This window comes from Melospiza georgiana, chromosome 1 (genome assembly GCF_028018845.1).
Source record: "Melospiza georgiana isolate bMelGeo1 chromosome 1, bMelGeo1.pri, whole genome shotgun sequence".
Taxonomy (NCBI): domain Eukaryota; kingdom Metazoa; phylum Chordata; class Aves; order Passeriformes; family Passerellidae; genus Melospiza; species Melospiza georgiana.
The window spans coordinates 154,079,955-154,100,849 of record NC_080430.1 but is presented as its reverse complement, the minus strand read 5'-3'; positions in this window follow the sequence as shown (position 1 = coordinate 154,100,849).

The following is a 20,895-nucleotide window of genomic DNA, read 5'->3' as shown; positions in this document are numbered from 1 at the left end:
TCTTCATCCCAAAATTGACCCCAAAATCCAAATCCTTCACCAAAAATTCATCCCAAAATCCAAACCCTTCCATCCCAAATTCCCCCCACCACCCAAACCCTTCCATCCCAAATTCCCCCCACCATCCCAACCCTTCCATCCCAAATTCCCCCCCCCGTCCCTTCCCCGCGGTCGCCGCCGGCCGGAGGGGTCGCGCTGGGGTTTGGGGGACGCGGTGGATGAGGAGATGGTGGCCATGGTGGAGGTGGAGTTGGGGCGGATGCTGGAGGGTTCCGGGAGGAGCGACCTCGTGTGGAGCTGCAACCCCTGCGGGCACGGGGACTTGGATTGCTGAGCGCTGGGATTGGGGGAAAGGTGATTCAGGGCAAAATATAAACATTTCACCCAAAATTCATCCCAAAATCCAAATTATTCATCCCAAAATTCATCCCAAAATCCAAAGCCGTCACCCAAAAATTCATCCCAAAATCCAAACCCTTCAATCCAAAAATTCACCCCAAAATCCAAATCGTTCACCCAAAAATTCACCACAAAATCCAAATTCTGCATCCAAAAGTTCATCCCAAAATCCAAATTCTTCATCCCAAAATCCAAACCCTTCATCCAAAATTCATCCCAAAATCGAAATTCTTCATCCCAAAATTCATCCGAAAATGCAAATTCTTCATCCTAAAATCCAAATTCTTCATCCCAAAATTCATCCCAAAATCCAAAGCCGTCACCCAAAAATTCATCCCAAAATCCAAATTCTTCAATCCCAAAATTCACCCCAAAATCCAAATTCTTCAAGCCAAAATCCAAACCCGTCACCCAAAAATTCATCCCAAAATCCGAATTCTCTGGGAAATTCATGCAAAAATTCACCCAAAAATCCACTTTCTTCATCCAAACTTCATCCCAAAATCCAAATCCTTCAATCCCAAAATCCAAATCCTTCACCCCAAAATTCATCCCAAAATCCAAACCCGTCAATCCCAAAATCCAAATCCTTCACGCAAAATTCACCCCAAAATCCAAATCCTTCAATCCCAAAAATTCACCCCAAAATCCAAATTCTTCATCCTAAAGTTCCCAAGTCCTTCATCCCAAATCCTTCACCCCAAAATCCAAACTCTTCATCCCAAAATCCAAATCCTTCATCCCAAAATTCATCCCAAAATCCAAATCTTTCAATCTCAAAATTCATCCCAAAATCCAAACCCTTCAATCGTAAAATTCACCCCCAAATCCAAATCCTTCACCCAAAAGTTCACCCCAAAATCCAAAACCTTCAATCCCAAAATTCATCCCAAAATCCAAATTCTCTATCCCAACATTCACCCCAAAATCCAAAATCTTCACCCAAAAATTCACCCCACAATCCAAACCCTTCAATCCCAAAATCCAAATTCTTCATCAAAAAATTCATCCGAAAATGCAAATTCTTCATCCCAAAATCCAAATTCTTCAGCCAAAATCCAAATTCTTCATCCCAAAATCCAAATTCTTCAGCCAAAATCCAAATTCTTCATCCCAAAATCCAAATTCTTCATCCCAAAATCCAAATCCTTCAATTCCAAAATTCATTCCAAAATCCAAACCCTTCAATCCCAAAATCCAAATTCTTCATCCAAAATTCATCCCAAAATCCAAATTCTTCACCCCAGAATCCAAATTCTTCATCCTAAAGTTCCCAAGTCCTTCATCCCAAATCCTTCACCCAAAATCCAAACCCTTCACCCCACAATCCAAACCCTTAATCCCAAATTCCCCCCACCATCCAAACCCTTCCATCCCAAATTCACCCCACAATCCAAATCTTTCATCCAAAATTCATCCCAAAATCCAAATCCTTCGCTCAAAATTCACCCCAAAATCCAAATTCTTCACCCCAAAATCCAAATCTGTCACCCAAAATTCATCCCAAAATCTAAATTCTTCACACCAAAATTCAAATCCTTCAATCCCAAAATTCACCCCCAAATCCAAATTCTTCATCCCAAAATCCAAATTCTTCACCCAAAAATTCATCCCAAAATCCAAATTCTTCAATCCCAAACTCCAAATTCTTCATCTCAAAATTCATCCCAAAATCCAAATCCTTCAATCCCAAAATCCAAACCCTTCAATACAAAATTCATCCCAAAATCCAAATTCTCTATCCCAACATTCACCCCAAAATCCAAAATCTTCACCCAAAATTCATCCCAAAATCCAAACCCTTCAATCCCAAAAATCACCCCGAAAATCCAAATCCTTCATGCAAAATTCATCTCAAAATCCAAATTCTTCAATCCCAAAATTCATCCCAAAATTGAAATTCTCCATCCCAAAATTCATCCCAAAATCCAAAATCTTCACCCAAAAATTCATCCCAAAATCCAAACTCTTCATCCCAAAATCCAAACCCTTCAATCCCAAAAATTCACCCCACAATCCAAACCCTTCAATCCCAAATTCATCCCAAAATCCAAACCCTTCAATCTCAAAATTGATCCCAAAATCCAAATTCTTCATCCCAAAATTCATCCCAAAATGCAAATTCTTCATCCTAAAATCCAAATTCTTCATGCCAAAATTCGTCCCAAAATCCAAATCCTTCACCCCAAAATACAAATTCTTCACCCAAAATTCACCCCAAAATCCAAACCCTTCAATCCCAAAATTCATCCCAAAATGCAAATTCTTCAATCCAAAATCCAAATCCTACACCCAAAATTCACCCCACAATCCAAATTCTTCACCCAAAAATTCATACCAAAATCCAAACCCTTCAATCCCAAAATTCATCCCAAAACCCAAACCCTTCCATCCCAAATTCCCCCCACCATCCCAACCCTTCCATCCCAAATTCCCCCCCCCGTCCCTTCCCCGCGGTCGCCGCCGGCCGGAGGGGTCGCGCTGGGGTTTGGGGGACGCGGTGGATGAGGAGATGGTGGCCATGGTGGAGGTGGAGTTGGGGCGGATGCTGGAGGGTTCCGGGAGGAGCGACCTCGTGTGGAGCTGCAACCCCTGCGGGCACGGGGAGTTGGATTGCTGAGCGCTGTGATTGGGGAAAGGTGATTCAGGGTGAAATGCAAATTCTTCACCCAAAAATTCATCCCAAAATCGAAATTCTTCATCCCAAAATTCATCCGAAAATGCAAATTCTTCATCCTAAAATCCAAATTCTTCATCCCAAAATTCATCCCAAAATCCAAAGCCGTCACCCAAAAATTCATCCCAAAATCCAAATTCTTCAATCCCAAAATTCACCCCAAAATCCAAATTCTTCAAGCCAAAATCCAAACCCGTCACCCAAAAATTCATCCCAAAATCCGAATTCTCTGGGAAATTCATGCAAAAATTCACCCAAAAATCCACTTTCTTCATCCAAACTTCATCCCAAAATCCAAATCCTTCAATCCCAAAATCCAAATCCTTCACCCCAAAATTCATCCCAAAATCCAAACCCGTCAATCCCAAAATCCAAATCCTTCACGCAAAATTCACCCCAAAATCCAAATCCTTCAATCCCAAAAATTCACCCCAAAATCCAAATTCTTCATCCTAAAGTTCCCAAGTCCTTCATCCCAAATCCTTCACCCCAAAATCCAAACTCTTCATCCCAAAATCCAAATCCTTCATCCCAAAATTCATCCCAAAATCCAAATCTTTCAATCTCAAAATTCATCCCAAAATCCAAACCCTTCAATCGTAAAATTCACCCCCAAATCCAAATCCTTCACCCAAAAGTTCACCCCAAAATCCAAAACCTTCAATCCCAAAATTCATCCCAAAATCCAAATTCTCTATCCCAACATTCACCCCAAAATCCAAAATCTTCACCCAAAAATTCACCCCACAATCCAAACCCTTCAATCCCAAAATCCAAATTCTTCATCAAAAAATTCATCCGAAAATGCAAATTCTTCATCCCAAAATCCAAATTCTTCAGCCAAAATCCAAATTCTTCATCCCAAAATCCAAATTCTTCAGCCAAAATCCAAATTCTTCATCCCAAAATCCAAATTCTTCATCCCAAAATCCAAATCCTTCAATTCCAAAATTCATTCCAAAATCCAAACCCTTCAATCCCAAAATCCAAATTCTTCATCCAAAATTCATCCCAAAATCCAAATTCTTCACCCCAGAATCCAAATTCTTCATCCTAAAGTTCCCAAGTCCTTCATCCCAAATCCTTCACCCAAAATCCAAATCCTTCACCCCACAATCCAAACCCTTAATCCCAAATTCCCCCCACCATCCAAACCCTTCCATCCCAAATTCACCCCACAATCCAAATCTTTCATCCAAAATTCATCCCAAAATCCAAATCCTTCGCTCAAAATTCACCCCAAAATCCAAATTCTTCACCCCAAAATCCAAATCTGTCACCCAAAATTCATCCCAAAATCTAAATTCTTCACACCAAAATTCAAATCCTTCAATCCCAAAATTCACCCCCAAATCCAAATTCTTCATCCCAAAATCCAAATTCTTCACCCAAAAATTCATCCCAAAATCCAAATTCTTCAATCCCAAACTCCAAATTCTTCATCTCAAAATTCATCCCAAAATCCAAATCCTTCAATCCCAAAATCCAAACCCTTCAATACAAAATTCATCCCAAAATCCAAATTCTCTATCCCAACATTCACCCCAAAATCCAAAATCTTCACCCAAAATTCATCCCAAAATCCAAACCCTTCCATCCCAAAAATCACCCCGAAAATCCAAATCCTTCATGCAAAATTCATCTCAAAATCCAAATTCTTCAATCCCAAAATTCATCCCAAAATTGAAATTCTCCATCCCAAAATTCATCCCAAAATCCAAAATCTTCACCCAAAAATTCATCCCAAAATCCAAACCCTTTATCCCAAAATCCAAATTTTTCCCTCAAAAATTCATCCCAAAATCCAAACCATTCACCCAAAATTCCCCCCACCATCCAAATCCTTCACTCCCAAAATCCAAACCCTGCAATCCCAAAATCCAAATCCTTCTCCCAAAATTCGCCCCAAAATCCAAACCCTTCATGCAAAAATTCATCCCAAAATCCAAACCCTTCCATCCCAAAAATTCCCCCCACCATCCAAACCCTTCCATCCCAAATTCCCCCCACCGTCCCAACCCTTCCATCCCAAATTCCCCCCCCCGTCCCTTCCCCGCGGTCGCCGCCGGCCGGAGGGGTCGCGCTGGGGTTTGGGGGACGCGGTGGATGAGGAGATGGTGGCCATGGTGGAGGTGGAGTTGGGGCGGATGCTGGAGGGTTCCGGGAGGAGCGACCTCGTGTGGAGCTGCAACCCCTGCGGGCACGGGGAGTTGGATTGCTGAGCGTTGGGATTGGGGGGAAAGGTGATTCAGGGTGAAATGCAAATTGTTCACGCCCAAAGTTCATCCGAAAATCCAAATCCTTCACCCAAAATTCATCCGAAAATCCAAATCCTTCAGCCAAAATCCAAATTCTTCATCCCAAAATCCAAATTATTCATCCCAGAATTGATCCCAAAATCCAAATTCTTCATCCCAAAATTCACCCCCAAATCCAAAGACTTCAATCCCAAAATCCAAATCCTGCATCAAAAATTGACCCCAAAATCCAAATCCTTCAATGCCAAAATCCAAATCCTTCGTCCAAACTTCATCCCAAAATCAAAATCCGTCACCCAAAAATTCATCGCAAAATTCAAATTCTTCACGCCAAAACACAAATCCTACATCCAAAATTCACCCCAAAATCCAAACCCTTCATCCCAAAATCCAAACCCTTCAATCCCAAAATTCACCCCAAAATGCAAATCGTTCATCCCAAAAATTCATCCCAAAATCCAAATCCTTCAATCCCAAATTCCCCCCACCATCCCAACCCTTCCATCCCAAATTCCCCCCCCCGTCCCTTCCCCGCGGTCGCCGCCGGCCGGAGGGGTCGCGCTGGGGTTTGGGGGACGCGGTGGATGAGGAGATGGTGGCCATGGTGGAGGTGGAGTTGGGGCGGATGCTGGAGGGTTCCGGGAGGAGCGACCTCGTGTGGAGCTGCAACCCCTGCGGGCACGGGGAGTTGGATTTCTTCGCGTTGTGATTGGGGGGAAAGGTGATTCAGGCCAAAATATAAACATTTCACCCAAAATTCATCCCAAAATCGAAATTCTTCATCACAGAATTCATCTGAAAATGCAAATTCTTCATCCTAAAATCCATATTCTTCATGCCAAAATTCACCCCAAAATCCAAAGCCGTCACCCAAAAATTCACCCCAAAATCCAAATTCTTCTATCCCAAAATTCACCCCAAAATCCAAATTCTTCATCCCAAACTCCAAATCCTACATCCAAAATTCATCCCAAAATCCAAACCCTTCAATCCCAAAATTCACCCCAAAATCCAAATCCTTCACCCAAAATTCATCCCAAAATCCAAATTGTTCAATTCCAAAATTCATCCCAAAATGCAAATCCTTCACCCCAAAGTCCAAAGCCTTCAATCCCAAAATCCAAATTCTTCACCCAAAAATTCATCCCAAAATCCAAATCCCTAAACCCCAAAATTCAAATTCTTCATCCAAAAATTCATCCCAAAATCCAAATCCTTCAATCCCAAAATCCAAACCCTTCAATTCCAAAATTCACCCCAAAATCCAAATCTTTCAATCCCAAAATTCATCCCAAAATCCAAATTCTTCATCCAAAAATTCACCCCAAAATTCAAATCCTTCACCCAAAATTCATCTCAAAATCCAAATCCTTCACCGTAAATTCATCCCAAAATCCAAACTCTTCACCCCAAAATCCAAACCCTTCAATCCCAAAATTCATCCCAAAATCCAAACCCTTAATCCAGAATTCAACCCAAAATCCAAAATCTTCATCCAAAAATTCATCCCAAAATCCAAATTATTCATCCCAAAATCCAAACCATTCACCCAAAATTCATCCCAAAATGCAAATTATTCATCCCAAAATTCATATCAAAATCCAAACCCTTCAATTCCAAAATTCATCCCAAAATCCAAATCCTTCAACCAAAAATTCGTCCCAAAATCCAAATCCTTCAATCCCAAAATCCAAATCCTGCATCCAAAATTCATACCAAAATCCAAATCTTTCAATCCCAAAATTCATCCCAAAATCCAAACCCTTCAATCCGAAAATTCACCCCAAAATCCAAACCCTTCAATCCCAAATTCCCCCCACCATCCAAACCCTTCAATCCCAAAATTCATCCCAAAATCCAAATTCTTCATCTAAAATTCATCCCAAAATCCAAATTCTTCAATCCCAAAATCCAAATTCTTCACCCAAAAGTTCACCCCAAAATCCAAATTCTTCAATCCCAAAATTCATCCCAAAATCCAAATCCTTCATGCCAAAATCCAAACCCGTCACCCAAAAATTCATCCCAAAATCCGAATTCTCTGGGAAATTCATGCAAAAATTCACCCAAAAATCCAAATTCTTCATCCAAAATTCATCCCAAAATCCAAATTCTTCAATCCCAAAATCCAAATCCTTCACCCCAAAATTCATCCCAAAATCCAAATTCTTCACCCGAAAATCCAAATTCTTCATCCTAAAGTTCCCAAGTCCTTCATCCCAAATCCTTCACCCCAAAATCCAAACTCTTCATCCCAAAATCCAAATCCTTCAATCCCAAAATTCATCCCAGAATCCAAATCCTTCATCCCAAAATTCACCCCAAAATCCAAACCCTTCAATCCCAAAATTCACCCTCAAATCCAAATCCTTCACCCCAAAATTCATCCCAAAATCCAAATCCTTCAGCCAAAAATCCAAGTTCTTCATCCCAAAATTCATCCCAAAATCCAAAGCCGTCACCCAAAAATTCATCGCAAAATTCAAATGCTTCACGCCAAAATCCAAATCCTACATCCAAAATTTATCCCAAAATCCAAATTCTTCACGCCAAAATACAAATCCTGCATCCAAAATTCATCCCAAAATCCAAACCCTTCAATCCCAAAAATCACCCCAAAATCCAAATCCTTCATGCAAAAATCATCCCAAAATCCAAATCCTTCATCCAAAATTCACCCCAAAATCCAAATCGTTCACCCCCAAAATACAAATTCCTCAATCCCGAAATTCATACCGAAATCCAAATCCTTCACCCAAAATTCACCCCAAAATCCAAATCCTTCGTCCAAACTTCACCCCTAAATCCAAATCCTTCACCCAAAAATTCATCGCAAAAATCAAATTCTTCATTCCAAAATTCATCCCAAAATCCAAATCCTTCAATCCCAAAATTCACCCAAAATCCAAACTCTTCATCCCAAAATCCAAACCCTTCACCCAAACCCTTCACCCCACCATCCCAACCCTTCCATCACCAAATTCCCCCCACCATCCCAACCCTTCCATCCCAGATTCCCCCCCCCGTCCCTTCCCCGCGGTCGCCGCCGGCCGGAGGGGTCGCGCTGGGGTTTGGGGGACGCGGTGGATGAGGAGATGGTGGCCATGGTGGAGGTGGAGTTGGGGCGGATGCTGGAGGGTTCCGGGAGGAGCGACCTCGTGTGGAGCTGCAACCCCTGCGGGCACGGGGAGTGGATTTCTTCGCGCTGTGATTGGGGGGAAAAGGTGATTCAGGGCAAAATATAAACACTTCACCCAAAAATTCATCCCAAAATCGAAATTCTTCATCCCAAAATTCATCCCAAAATCCAAAACCCTTCAATCCCAAAGTTCACCACAAAATCAAATCCTTCATCCAAAATTCATCCCAAAATCCAAATCGTTCATCCAAAAAATTAATCCGAAAATCCAAATTCTTCAATCCCAAAATCCAAATCCTTCAATCCCAAAATTCACCACAAAATCCAAGTTCTTCATCCAAAATTCATCCCAAAATCCAAATTCTTCAATCCAAAATCCAAATTCTTCATTCCAAAATTCACCCCAAAATCCAAACCCTTCAATCCCAAAATTTGACCCAACATCCAAACCCTTCAATCCCAAAATCCAAATCCTTCATCCCAAAAATTAATCCAAAATCCAAAGCCGTCACCCAAAAATTCATCGCAAAATTCAAATTCTTCACGCCAAAATCCAAATCCTTCCTCCAAAATTCATCCCAAAATCGAAATTCTTCACGCCAAAATACAAATTCCTCAATCCCAAAATTCATCCCAAATCCAAACCCTTCAATCCCAAAAATCACCCCGAAAATCCAAATCCTTCATGCAAAATTAATCTCAAAATCCAAATTCTTCAATTCCAAAATTCATCCCAAAATTGAAATTCTCCATCCCAAATTCATCCCAAAATCCAAAATCTTCACCCAAAAATTCATCCCAAAATCCAAACCCTTCATCCCAAAATCCAAATCCTTCACGCAAAATTCACCCCAAAATCCAAATCCTTCAATCCCAAAAATTCACCCCAAAATCCAAATTCTTCACCCGAAAATCCAAATTCTTCATCCTAAAGTTCCCAAGTCCTTCATCCCAAATCCTTCACCCCAAAATCCAAACTCTTCATCCCAAAATCCAATCCTTCAATCCCAAAATTCATCCCAAAATCCAAATCCTTCAATCCCAAAATTCATCCCAAAACTCCAAATTATTCATCCCAAAATCCAAATCCTTCCCCCAGAAATTCATCGCAAAATTCAAATTCTTCATCGCAAAATTCATCCCAAAATCCAAATCCTGCATCCAAAATTCACCCAAAATCCAAAGCCGTCACCCCCAAATTCACCCCAAAATCCAAATTCTTCAATCCCAAAATCCAAACTCTTCATCCCAAAATCCAAACCCTTCATCCAAATTTCATCCCAAAATCCAAATCCCTAAACCCCAAAATCCAAATCCTTCATCCAAAATTCACCCCAAAATCCAAATCCTTCACCCCAAAATCCAAATCCTTCAATCCCAAATTTCATCCCAAAATCCAAATCCTTCACCCAAAATTCTTCGCAAAATCCAAAACTTTCAATCCCAAAATCCAAATTCTTCATGCCAATAATTCTTTTCAAAATCCAAATTCTTCACCCAAAAATTCACCCCAAAATCCAAATCCTTCACATAAATTCATCCCAAAATCCAAACTCTTCACCCCAAAATCCAAACCCTTCAATCCCAAAATTCAACCCAAAATCCAAATTCTTCATCCCAAAATTCATCCCAAAATCCAAAGCCGTCACCCAAAAATTCATCCCAGAATCCAAATCCTTCAATCCCAAAATCCAAATCCTACATCCAAAATTCATCCCAAAATCCAAATCTTTCAATCTCAAAGTCCAAACCCGTCACCCAAAAATTCATCCCAAAATCCAAACTCTTCATCCCAAAATCCAAATTCTTCACCCAAAATTCATCGCAAAATTCAAATCCTTCACCCCAAAATCCAAACCCTTCAATCCCAAAAATTCATCCCAAAATCAAAATTCTTCATCCCAAAAATTCATCCCAAAATACAAATCCTACATGCAAAATTCACCTCAAAATCCAAATTTTTCATCCAAAATTCCTCCCAGAATCCAAATTCTGTTTTCTGTTTTATTTTATATTTTTTTCCCCTGATATTTTCTGTTTTATTTTATATTTTTTCCCCCACCCTGATGTTTTTTATTTTATTTTTTGACCCCACCCTGATGTTTTGTGTTTTATTTTATATTTTATTTTTCCCCCCCTGATATTTTCTGTTTTATTTTCTTATTTTTTACCCCACCTGATGTTTTCTTTTTTATTTTATATTTTTTACCCTGATATTTTATTTTATTTTATATTTTTTTCCCCCACCCCGATATTTTATTTATATTTTTTTAACCCCCACCCCAATATTTTATTTTTATTTTATATTTTCCCCCACCCTGATATTTTCTGTTTTATTTTATATTTTTTTGATGTTTTCTGTTTTATTTTATATTTTTCCCCACCCTGATGTTTTTCTGTTTTATTTTATATTTTTTTACCCTTGATGTTTTCTGTTTTATTTTATATTTTATATTTTATTTTATATTTCCCCACCCTGATATTTTCTGTTTTATTTTATATTTTTCCCCCACCCTGATGTTTTGTGTTTTATTTTATATTTTATATTTTATTTTATATTTTTTTCCCCACCCTGATATTTTCTGTTTTATTTTATATTTTGTGTTTTATTTTATATTTTTTTCCCCACCCCCGATATTTTAATTTTATTTTATATTTTTTTTTAACCCCACCCCGATATTTTATTTTTATTTTATATTTTTTCCCCACCCCGATATTTTAATTTTATTTTATATTTTTTTCCCCACCCCGATATTTTATTTTGGTTTTTTTTAACCCCACCCCGATATTTTATTTTTATTTTATATTTTTTTACCCTGATATTTTCTGTTTTATTTTATATTTTTCTCCCACCCTGATGTTTTCTGTTTTATTTTATATTTTTATATTTTTTTCCCCACCCCGATATTTTAATTTTATTTTATATTTTTTTCCCCACCCCGATATTTTATTTTTATTTTATATTTTTTTAACCCCACCCCGATATTTTAATTTTATTTTATTTTTTTTTCCCCACCCCGATATTTTAATTTATTTTATATTTTTTTCCCCCACTCCGATATTTTATTTTTATTTTATATTTTTCCCCACCCTGATGTTTTCTGTTTTATTTTATATTTTGTGTTTTATTTTATATTTTTTTTCCCCACTCCAATATTTTATTTTATATTTTTTTTAACCCCACCCCCGATATTTTAATTTTATTTTATATTTTTTTTAACCCCACCCCGATATTTTAATGTTATTTTATTTTTTTTTTCCCCACCCTGACATTTTCTGTTTTATTTTATATTTTATATTTTATTTTATATTTCCCCACCCTGATATTTTATTTTTATTTTATATTTTTTCCCCACCCTGATGTTTTCTGTTTTATTTTATATTTTATATTTTATTTTATATTTTTCCCCACCCTGATATTTTCAGTTTTATTTTATATTTTATATTTTATTTTATATTTTTTTCCCCACCCCGATATTTTATTTTTATTTTATATTTTTTTTTAACCCCACCCCGATATTTTAATTTTATTTTATATTTTTTTCCCCACCCCAATATTTTAATTTTATTTTATATTTTTTTCCCCACCCCGATATTTTATTTTTATTTTATATTTTTTTCCCCACCCCAATATTTTAATTTTATTTTATATTTTTTTCCCCACCCCGATATTTTAATTTTATTTTATATTTTTTTCCCCACCCCGATATTTTATTTTTATTTTATATTTTTTTCCCCACCCTGATATTTTCTGTTTTATTGTATATTTTATATTTTATTTTATATTTCCCCACCCTGATATTTTATTTTTATTTTATATTTTTTCCCCTTACCCTGATGTTTTATTTTATATTTTTTACCCCATTCTGATATTTTCTGTTTTATTTTATATTTTTTCCCCACCCCGATATTTTATTTTTATTTTATATTTTTTCCCCACCCTGATATTTTCTGTTTTATTTTATGTTTTGTGTTTTATTTTATATTTTTTTACCCTGATATTTTGTGTTTTATTTATATTTTATATTTTATTTTATATTTTTTCCCCACCCCGATATTTTAATTTTATTTTATATTTTTTTCCCCACCCCGATATTTTATTTTGTTTTTTTTTAGCCCCACCCCGATATTTTATTTTATTTTATATTTTTTTCCCCCACCCCGATATTTTAATTTTATTTTATATTTTTCCCCACCCTGATATTTTCTGTTTTATTTTATATTTTGTGTTTTATTTTATATTTTTTCCCCACCCCGATATTTTATTTTGTTTTTTTTAACCCCACCCCGATATTTTAATTTTATTTTATATTTTTTTTAACCCCACCCCGATATTTTATTTTTATTTTATATTTTTTTCCCCACCCCAATATTTTAATTTTACGTTATATTTTTCCCCCACCCCGATATTTTAATTTTACGTTATATTTTTTCCCCACCCCGATATTTTACTTTTATTTTATATTTTTTTTCCCCCACCCTGATGTTTTCTTTTTTATTTTATATTTTTTACCCTGATATTTTATTTTATTTTATATTTTTTCCCCACCCTGATATTTTAATTTTATTTTATATTTTTTCCCCACCCTCATGTTTTCTGTTTTATTTTATATTTTTTCCCCACCCTGATATTTTCTGTTTTATTTTATATTTTATATTTTATTTTATATTTTTTCCCCACCCCCGATATTTTAATTTTATTTTATATTTTTTCCCCCATCCTGATATTTTAATTTTATTTTATATTTTTTTTTAACCCCACCCCAATATTTTAATTTTATTTTATATTTTTTTTTAACCCCACCCCGATATTTTATTTTTATTTTATATTTTTCCCCCCCCTGATGTTTTGTGTTTTATTTCATATTTTTATATTTTTTCCCCACCCCAATATTTTAATTTTATTTTATATTTTTTTTTTAACCCCACCCCAATATTTTAATTTTATTTTATATTTTTTTTCCCCCCCTGACATTTTCTGTTTCATTCCAGGTTTCCCGTCCATTTTTGGGAGATTTTCCTGCCCCAATCCCGAAGTTTTTCCCGAGGTTTTGTTGCCGCGTCCGGAGGGGAAAGTTCTGGAACGTCGGAATTGCTGCGGGACGGGATTTAATTATGGAATAAATGTTAATTAAAGATTCAGCGGGAATTGGTGGTCATTAATTGGATGTGACCGCCCAAATCACCCAAATCCTGAATCCCAAAATCCAAACCCCAAATTCCAAACCCCAAATTCCAAACCCCAAATTCCAAACCCCAAATCCAAATCCTTCATCCAAAATTCACCCCAAAATCCTTCACCCCAAAATCCAAACCCTAAAATCCAAATCCTTCACCCCAAAATCCAAATCCCAAATTCCAAATCCCAAATTCCAAACCCTTCACCCCAAATTCCAAATCCCAAAATCCTTCACCCCAAATTCCAAATCCTTCACCCCCAAATCAAAACCTTTCACCCCAAAATCCAAATCCCAAAATCCAAATCCTTCACCCCAAAATCCTTCACCCCAAATTTCTTCACCCCAAAATCCTTCACCTCAAAATCCAAATCCCAAATTCCAAACCCTTCACCCCAAATTCCGAATTCTTCAATGCCAAAATCCAAACCCTTCATCCAAAATTCACCCCAAAATCCAAATCCTTCATCCTAAAGTTCCCAAGTCCTTCATCCCAAAATCCTTCACCCAAAATCCAAATCCCAAATTCCAAATCCCAAATTCCAAATCCCAAAATCCAAACCCTTCATCCCAAAATCCAAATCTTAAAATCCAAATCCTTCACCCCAAAATCATTCACCCCAAATTTCTTCAGCCCAAAATCCAAATCCCAAATTCCAAATCCTTCACCCCAAAATCCAAATCCTTCATCCAAAATTCATCCCAAATTCCAAACCCTTCACCCCAAAATCCAAATCCCAGAATCCAAATCCCAAATTCCAAATCGTTCACCCCAAAATTCTTCACCCCAAACCCCAAACCCCAATCCCAAACCCCAAATCCCCAAACCCCAAACCCCAAATCCCCAAATCCCCAAACCCCAAACCCCAAATCCCAAATCCAAACCCCAAATCCCAAATCCCCAAATCCCAAATCCCAAACCCCAAATCCCAAATCCCAAACCCCAAATCCCAAACCTCAAACCCCAAATCCCCAAACCCCAAACCCCAAATTCCAAAACCCCAAATCCCAAACCCCAAATCCCCAAACCCCAAAATCCCAAATCCCAAAATCCCAAATCCCAGACCCCAAACCCCAAACCCCAAAATCCTCGATCCAAAACCCCAAACCCCAAACCCCAAATCCCAAATCCCAAACCCCAAACCCCAAATCCCAAAACCCAAACCCCAAACCCCAAAACCCCAAACCCCAAAATCCCAAAAACCCCCAAACCCCAAACCCCAAACCCCAAATCCCAAATCCCCAAATCCCAAACCCCAAATCCCAAACCCCAAACCCCAAACCCCAAACCCCAAATCCCCAAATCCCAAACCCCAAATCCCAAACCCCAAACCCCAAATCCCCAAATCCCCAAATCCCAAACCCCAAATCCCAAAATTCCCAAAATTCCCAAAATCCCAAACCCCAAATCCCCAAACCCCAAATCCCCAAACCCCAAACCCCAAAACCCAAACCCCCAAATCCCAAACCCCAAATCCCCAAATCCCAAATCCCAAACCCCAAATCCCCAAATCCCAAATCCCAAATCCCCAAACCCCAAATCCCAAATCCCCAAACCCCAAAACCCCAAATCCCAAACCCCAAATCCCAAATCCCAAAATCCTTGATCCAAAACCCCAAACCCTTCACCCCAAACCCCAAACCCCAAAATCCCCAAACCCCAAATCCCAAACCCCAAATCCCAAATCCCCAAACCCCAAATCCCAAATCCCAAATCGCCAAATCCCAAATCCCAAACCCCAAATCCCAAATCCCAAATCCCAAATCCCAAATCCCAAATCCCAAACCCCAAACCCCAAACCCCAAATCCCAAACCCCAAAATCCCCAAACCCCAAAACCCCAAACCCCAAATCCCAAACCCCAAATCCCAAACCCCAAATCCCAAACCCCAAAATCCCCAAACCCCAAAACCCCAAAACCCCAAACCCCAAATCCCAAATCCCCAAATCCCAAATCCCAAACCCCAAACCCCAAAATTCTTCACCCCAAACCCCAAACCCCAAAATCCCCAAATCCCAAACCCCAAACCCCAAACCCCAAATCCCAAATCCCAAACCCCAAACCCCAAACTCCCAAACCCCAAATCCCAAACCCCAAATCCCAAATCCCAAATCCCAAATCCCAAACCCCAAACCACAAACCCCAAACCCCAAATCCCAAATCCCAAACCCCAAATCCCAAACCCCAAACCCCAAATCCCAAACCCCAAACCCCAAATCCCAAATCCCCAAACCCCAAACCCCAAATCCCAAATCCCCAAATCCCCAAATCCCCAAATCCCAAATCCCCAAATCCCCAAACCCCAAATCCCAAATCCCCAAATCCCAAACCCCAAATCCCAAAATCCCCAAACCCCAAACCCCAAATCCTCGATCCAAAATCCCAAATCCTTCATCCCAAATCCCCAAAATCCCCAAACCCCAAACCCCAAAATCCCAAATCCCAAATCCCCAAACCCCAAACCCCAAATCCCAAATCCCCAAATCCCCAAATCCCCAAATCCCAAATCCCAAACCCCAAATCCCAAATTCAGCATTTCAAGAAGAAATTTAATTTTTTTTTTTTGGGGGAAATTTTTTTAGAAATTTCCGGGATGAGAAAAAAGCGAAATTGGGAAGGGGGAGCCCATCCTGAAATGAATTCGGGAAATAAAAATTAAAATTTTTGGGGTTTTTTTCAGGATTTTTTAGGGTTTTTTTGGGTTTTTTTTAAAGGATTTTTTAGGATTTTTTTAGGGTTTTTTTTGGGATTTCTCGGTGTTTTTTGGAGGGGATCTTTGGTGTTTTTGGGGTTTTTTCAGTATTTTTTAGGGTTTTTTGGGGATTTTTGGGGTTTTTTTGGTGTTTTTTTCAGGGGATCTTTGGTGGTTTTGGGGTTTTTTTCCAGAATTTTTTAGGGGTTTTTGGGGTTTTTTTCAGTATTTTTTCAGATTTTTTTAGGGTTTTTGGGGCTTTCTCGTTGGTTTTTTGGAGGGGATTTTTGGTGTTTTTTTGGCTTTTTTGAGGACTTCTTTTAGGGTTTTTTTGAGGGTTTCTTTGGGTTTTTTTCAGTATTTTTTAGGGGGTTTTGGGTTTTTTTTTTCAGGATTTTTTAGGGGTTTTTTGGAGGTTTTTGGGGCTTTTTTGGTGTTATTTTGCAGGGGATCTTTGGTGGTTTTGGGTTTTTTTCAGGATTTTTTAGGGTTTTTTTAGGGCTTTTGGGGCTTTCTTGGTGGTTCTTTGGAGGGGATTTTTGGTGTATTTTTGGGTTTTTTCAGGACTTTTTTTTAGGGTTTTTTGAGGGTTTTGGGGCTTTTTTGGTGTTTTTTTTTTTGGAGGGGATCTTTGGTGTTTTTGGGGTTTTTTTCAGTATTTTTTGGGGTTTTTTGGGGCTTTCTTGGTCTTTTTGGGGGGCGGGGGATCTTTGGTGGTTTTGGGGTTTTTTTCAGGATTTTTTTAGGGTTTTTTTGGGGGGTTTCTTGGTGTTTTCTTGGGGTTTTTTTCAGTATTTTTTAGGGTTTTTTAGGGGTTTTTTGGGGCTTTCCTGGTGGTTTTTTTGAGGGGATCTTTGCTGTTTTTGGGGGTTTTTTTCAGTATTTTTTAGGGTTTTTTGGGGGGATTTTTGGAGGGATCTTTGGTGGGTTTTGGGGGTTTTTTTTGTCAGTTTTTTTCAGGGGTTTTTGTGGGTTTTTTGGTGTTTTTTGGAGGGATCTTTGGTGGTTTTGGGTTTTTATTTTCAGTATTTTTTAGGGGTTTTTTGGGTTTTTTTCAGATTTTTTTAGGGGTTTTTTGGGGTTTTTTAGGGCTTTTTGGGGTTTTTTGGAGGGGATCTTTGGTGGTTTTGGGTTCTTATTTTCAGGATTTATTAGGGGTTTTTGGGGTTTTTTTCAGGATTTTTTAGGATTTTTTTAGGGGATTTTTGGGGCTTTCTCGGTGGTTTTTTGTAGGGGATTTTTGGTGTTTTTGGGGGGTTTTTTTCAGTATTTTTTAGGGTTTTTTGGGGGTTTCTTGGTGGTTTTTGGAGGGGATTTTTGGTCGTTTTTGGGGTTTTTTCAGTATTTTTTAGGGTTTTTTTGGGGTTTTTTGGAGGGGATCTTTGGTGGTTTTGGGGGTTTTTTCAGTATTTTTTTAGGGGTTTTTTTGGGTTTTTTGGGGCTTTCTTGGTGTTTTTTTGAGGGGATCTTTGGTGGTTTTTGGGGTTTTTTTGTCAGTTTTTTTCAGGGTTTTTTTTCAGTATTTTTAGGGTTTTTTGGGGCTTTCTTGGTGTATTTTGTAGGGGATCTTTGGTGGTTTTGGGTTTTTTTTCAGTATTTTTAGGGGTTTTTGGGGGGATTTTTGGGGCTTTCTTGGTGGTTTTATTTTTGCAGGGGATCTTTGGTGGTTTTGGGGTTTTTTTCAGGATTTTTTGGGGTTTTTTGGGGCTTTCTTGGTGGTTTTTTGGAGGGAATTTTTGGTGTTTTTGGGGTTTTTTTTTTCAGTATTTTTTAGGGTCTTATTTGGGGTTTTTTGGGGCTTTCTCGGTGTTTTTCTGGAGGGGATCTTTGGTGTTTTTGGGGTTTTTTTCAGGATTTTTTAGGGTTTTTTGGGGGATTTTTGGAGGGGATTTTTGGTGTTTTTTGGGTTTTTTTCATTATTTTTTGGGGTTTTTTGGTGTTTTTTGGAAGGGATCTTTGGTGGTTTTGGGGTTTTTTCAGTATTTTTTGGGATTTTTTTAGGGGTTTTTTGGGCCTTTCTTGGTGGTTTTTTTGGAGAGGATTTTTGGTGTTTTGGGGCGTATATTTCAGTATTTTTTAGGGGTTTTCTGGTGGTTTTGGGGCTTTTTTCAGTATTTTTTAGAGGTTTTTGGGGGTTTTTTTCAGGATTTTTTAGGATTTTTTTAGGGGATTTTTGGGGCTTTCTCGGTGGTTTTTTGGAGGGGATCTTTGGTGGTTTTGGGGTTTTTTTTTTCAGGATTTTTTAGGGGTGTTTTGGGGCTTTTTTCTGGATTTTTTAAGAGGTTTTTGGGGTTTTTTTTTCAGGATTTTTTAGGGTTTTTTTGGGGCTTTTTAGGTGTTTATTTTTTTTGGAGGGGATCTTTGGTGGTTTGGGGGTTTTTTTCTGTATTTTTTGGGGTTTTTTGGGGGATTTTTCGAGGGGATCTTTGGTGGTTTTGGGTTTTTTTTCAGTATTTTTAGGGGAGTTTTTGGGGGTTTTTGGGGCTTTCTCGGTGGTTTTTTGGAGGGGATTTTTGGTGGTTTTTTGGCTTTTTTGAGGACTTTTTTTAGGGTTTTTTTGAGGGGTTTTTTGGGTTTTTTTTCAGTATTTTTAGGGTTTTTTGGGGTTTTTTGGGGCTTTCTCGGTGGTTTTTTGGAGGGGATCTTTGGGGTTTTTTGGGGTTTTTTTTCAGGATTTTTACGGGTTTTTTTGGGGATTTTTGCAGGGGATCTTTGGTGTTTTGGGGTTTTTTTTCAGGATTTTTTAGGGATTTTTGGGGGATTTTTGGAGGGGATCTTTGGTGGTTTTGGGGTTTTTTTCAGGATTTTTAGGGGTTTTTTGGGGGTTTTTTTCAGTATTTTTTAGGGTTTTTTGGGGGTTTTTGGAGCTTTTTGGAGGGGGTTTTTTGGGGTTTTCTTTAGTTTTTTTGGGGGCTTTTTTGGGGCTTTTTTGGGGTTTTTTGGGTCTTTTTTGGTGTTTTTCTGGAGGGGATCTTTGGTGGTTTTGGGGTTTTTTTTCAGTATTTTTTAGGGGATTTTTGGGGTTTTCTCGGTGATTTTTTGCAGGGGATCTTTGGTGTTTTTGTGGGGTTTTTTTTCAGTATTTTTTAGGGTTTTTGGGGGGATTTTTTGAGGGGATCTTTGGTGTCTTTGGGGTTTTTTTCAGGATTTTTAGGGTTTTTTGGGGGTTTTGGGGGTTTTCTCGGTGGTTTTTTGGAGGGGATCTTTGGTGGTTTTGGGTTTTTGTCAGGATTTTTTTAGGGTTTTTTTGGTTTTTTTTCAGTATTTTTTAGGGTTTTTGGGGTTTTCTCGGTGGTTTTTTTGAGGGGATCTTTGGTGTTTTTGGGGTTTTTTTCAGGATTTTTTTAGGGTTTTTTGGGGGTTTTTGGGGCTTTCTTGGTGTTTTTTTGAGGGGATCTTTGGTGTTTTTGTTTTTTTTTTTTCAGTTTTTTTCAGGGGTTTTTGGGGCTTTTTTGGTGTTTTTTTGGAGGGGATCTTTGGTGGTTTTGGGTTTTTTTCATTATTTTTTACGGGTTTTTGGGGGATTTTTGGTGTTTTTGGGGGTTTTTTTCAGTATTTTTTAGGGTTTTTTGGGGTTTTTGGGGCTTTCTCGGTGGTTTTTTGGAGGGGATTTTTGGTGGTTTTGGGGTTTTTTTTTTCAGGATTTTTTTAGGGTTTTTGGGGTTTTTTCTCTATTTTTTTAGGATTTTTTAGGGTTTTTTTGAGGTTTTTTGGTGTTTTTTGGGGGGGATCTTTGGTGGTTTTTTGGGGTTTTTTTTCAGTATTTTTTTAGGGGTTTTTGTGTTTTTTTCAGTATTTTTAGGTTTTTTAGGGGTTTTTGGGGCTTTCTCAGTGGTTTTTTGGAGGGGATCTTTGGTGGTTTGGGGTTTTTATTTTCAGTATTTTTTAGGGGTTTTTGGGGGTTTTTTCAGTAGTTTTTAGGGGTTTTTTGGGGGGGTTTTGGGGCTTTCTTGGTGTTTTTTGGAGGGGATTTTTGTTGGTTTTGGGTTTTTTTTTTTTTCCCAGTATTTTTTAGGGTTTTTTTGGGGTTTTTTTTGGGGGGTTTTCCTGTGGTTATTTGTGGTTTGTTTGAGGTTTTTATGGAGTTTGATTTGGGCTTTGCTGGGGTTGTTTTTTGGGGTTTTCTGGGGTTTTTTGGGTTTTTTTGGGGGGTTTTTTGGGATTTTCTCGATGTCTTTTTGGGGTTATTTTAGGAGGGATTTTTGGAGATTTCCAGTGGGGTTTTGGGGATTTTTTTGGGGTTTTTATTGGTGTTTTTTTTTTTTTTTTTTTTTTTTTTTTTTTTTTTTTGTGTTTTTGGATGGTTTTTGAGGCAGATTTTGGTTTTTTTCCAAAGCATTTTTGGGATTTTTCTGGGGTTTTTTTTGGGATGTTTTGGGGTCTTTTCCTGCTTTTTTTGGGACCATTTTTGGGGGGTTTTTTGGGATTTTTTTGGGGTTTTTTGGTTTTTTGGGATTTTTTTGGTTTTTTAGGGGGTTTTTTTGGTGCTTTTTAGGATTTTTTCAGTGTCATTTTGGGGTATTTTAGGAGGGTTTTTTTTTGAGTTTTCCAG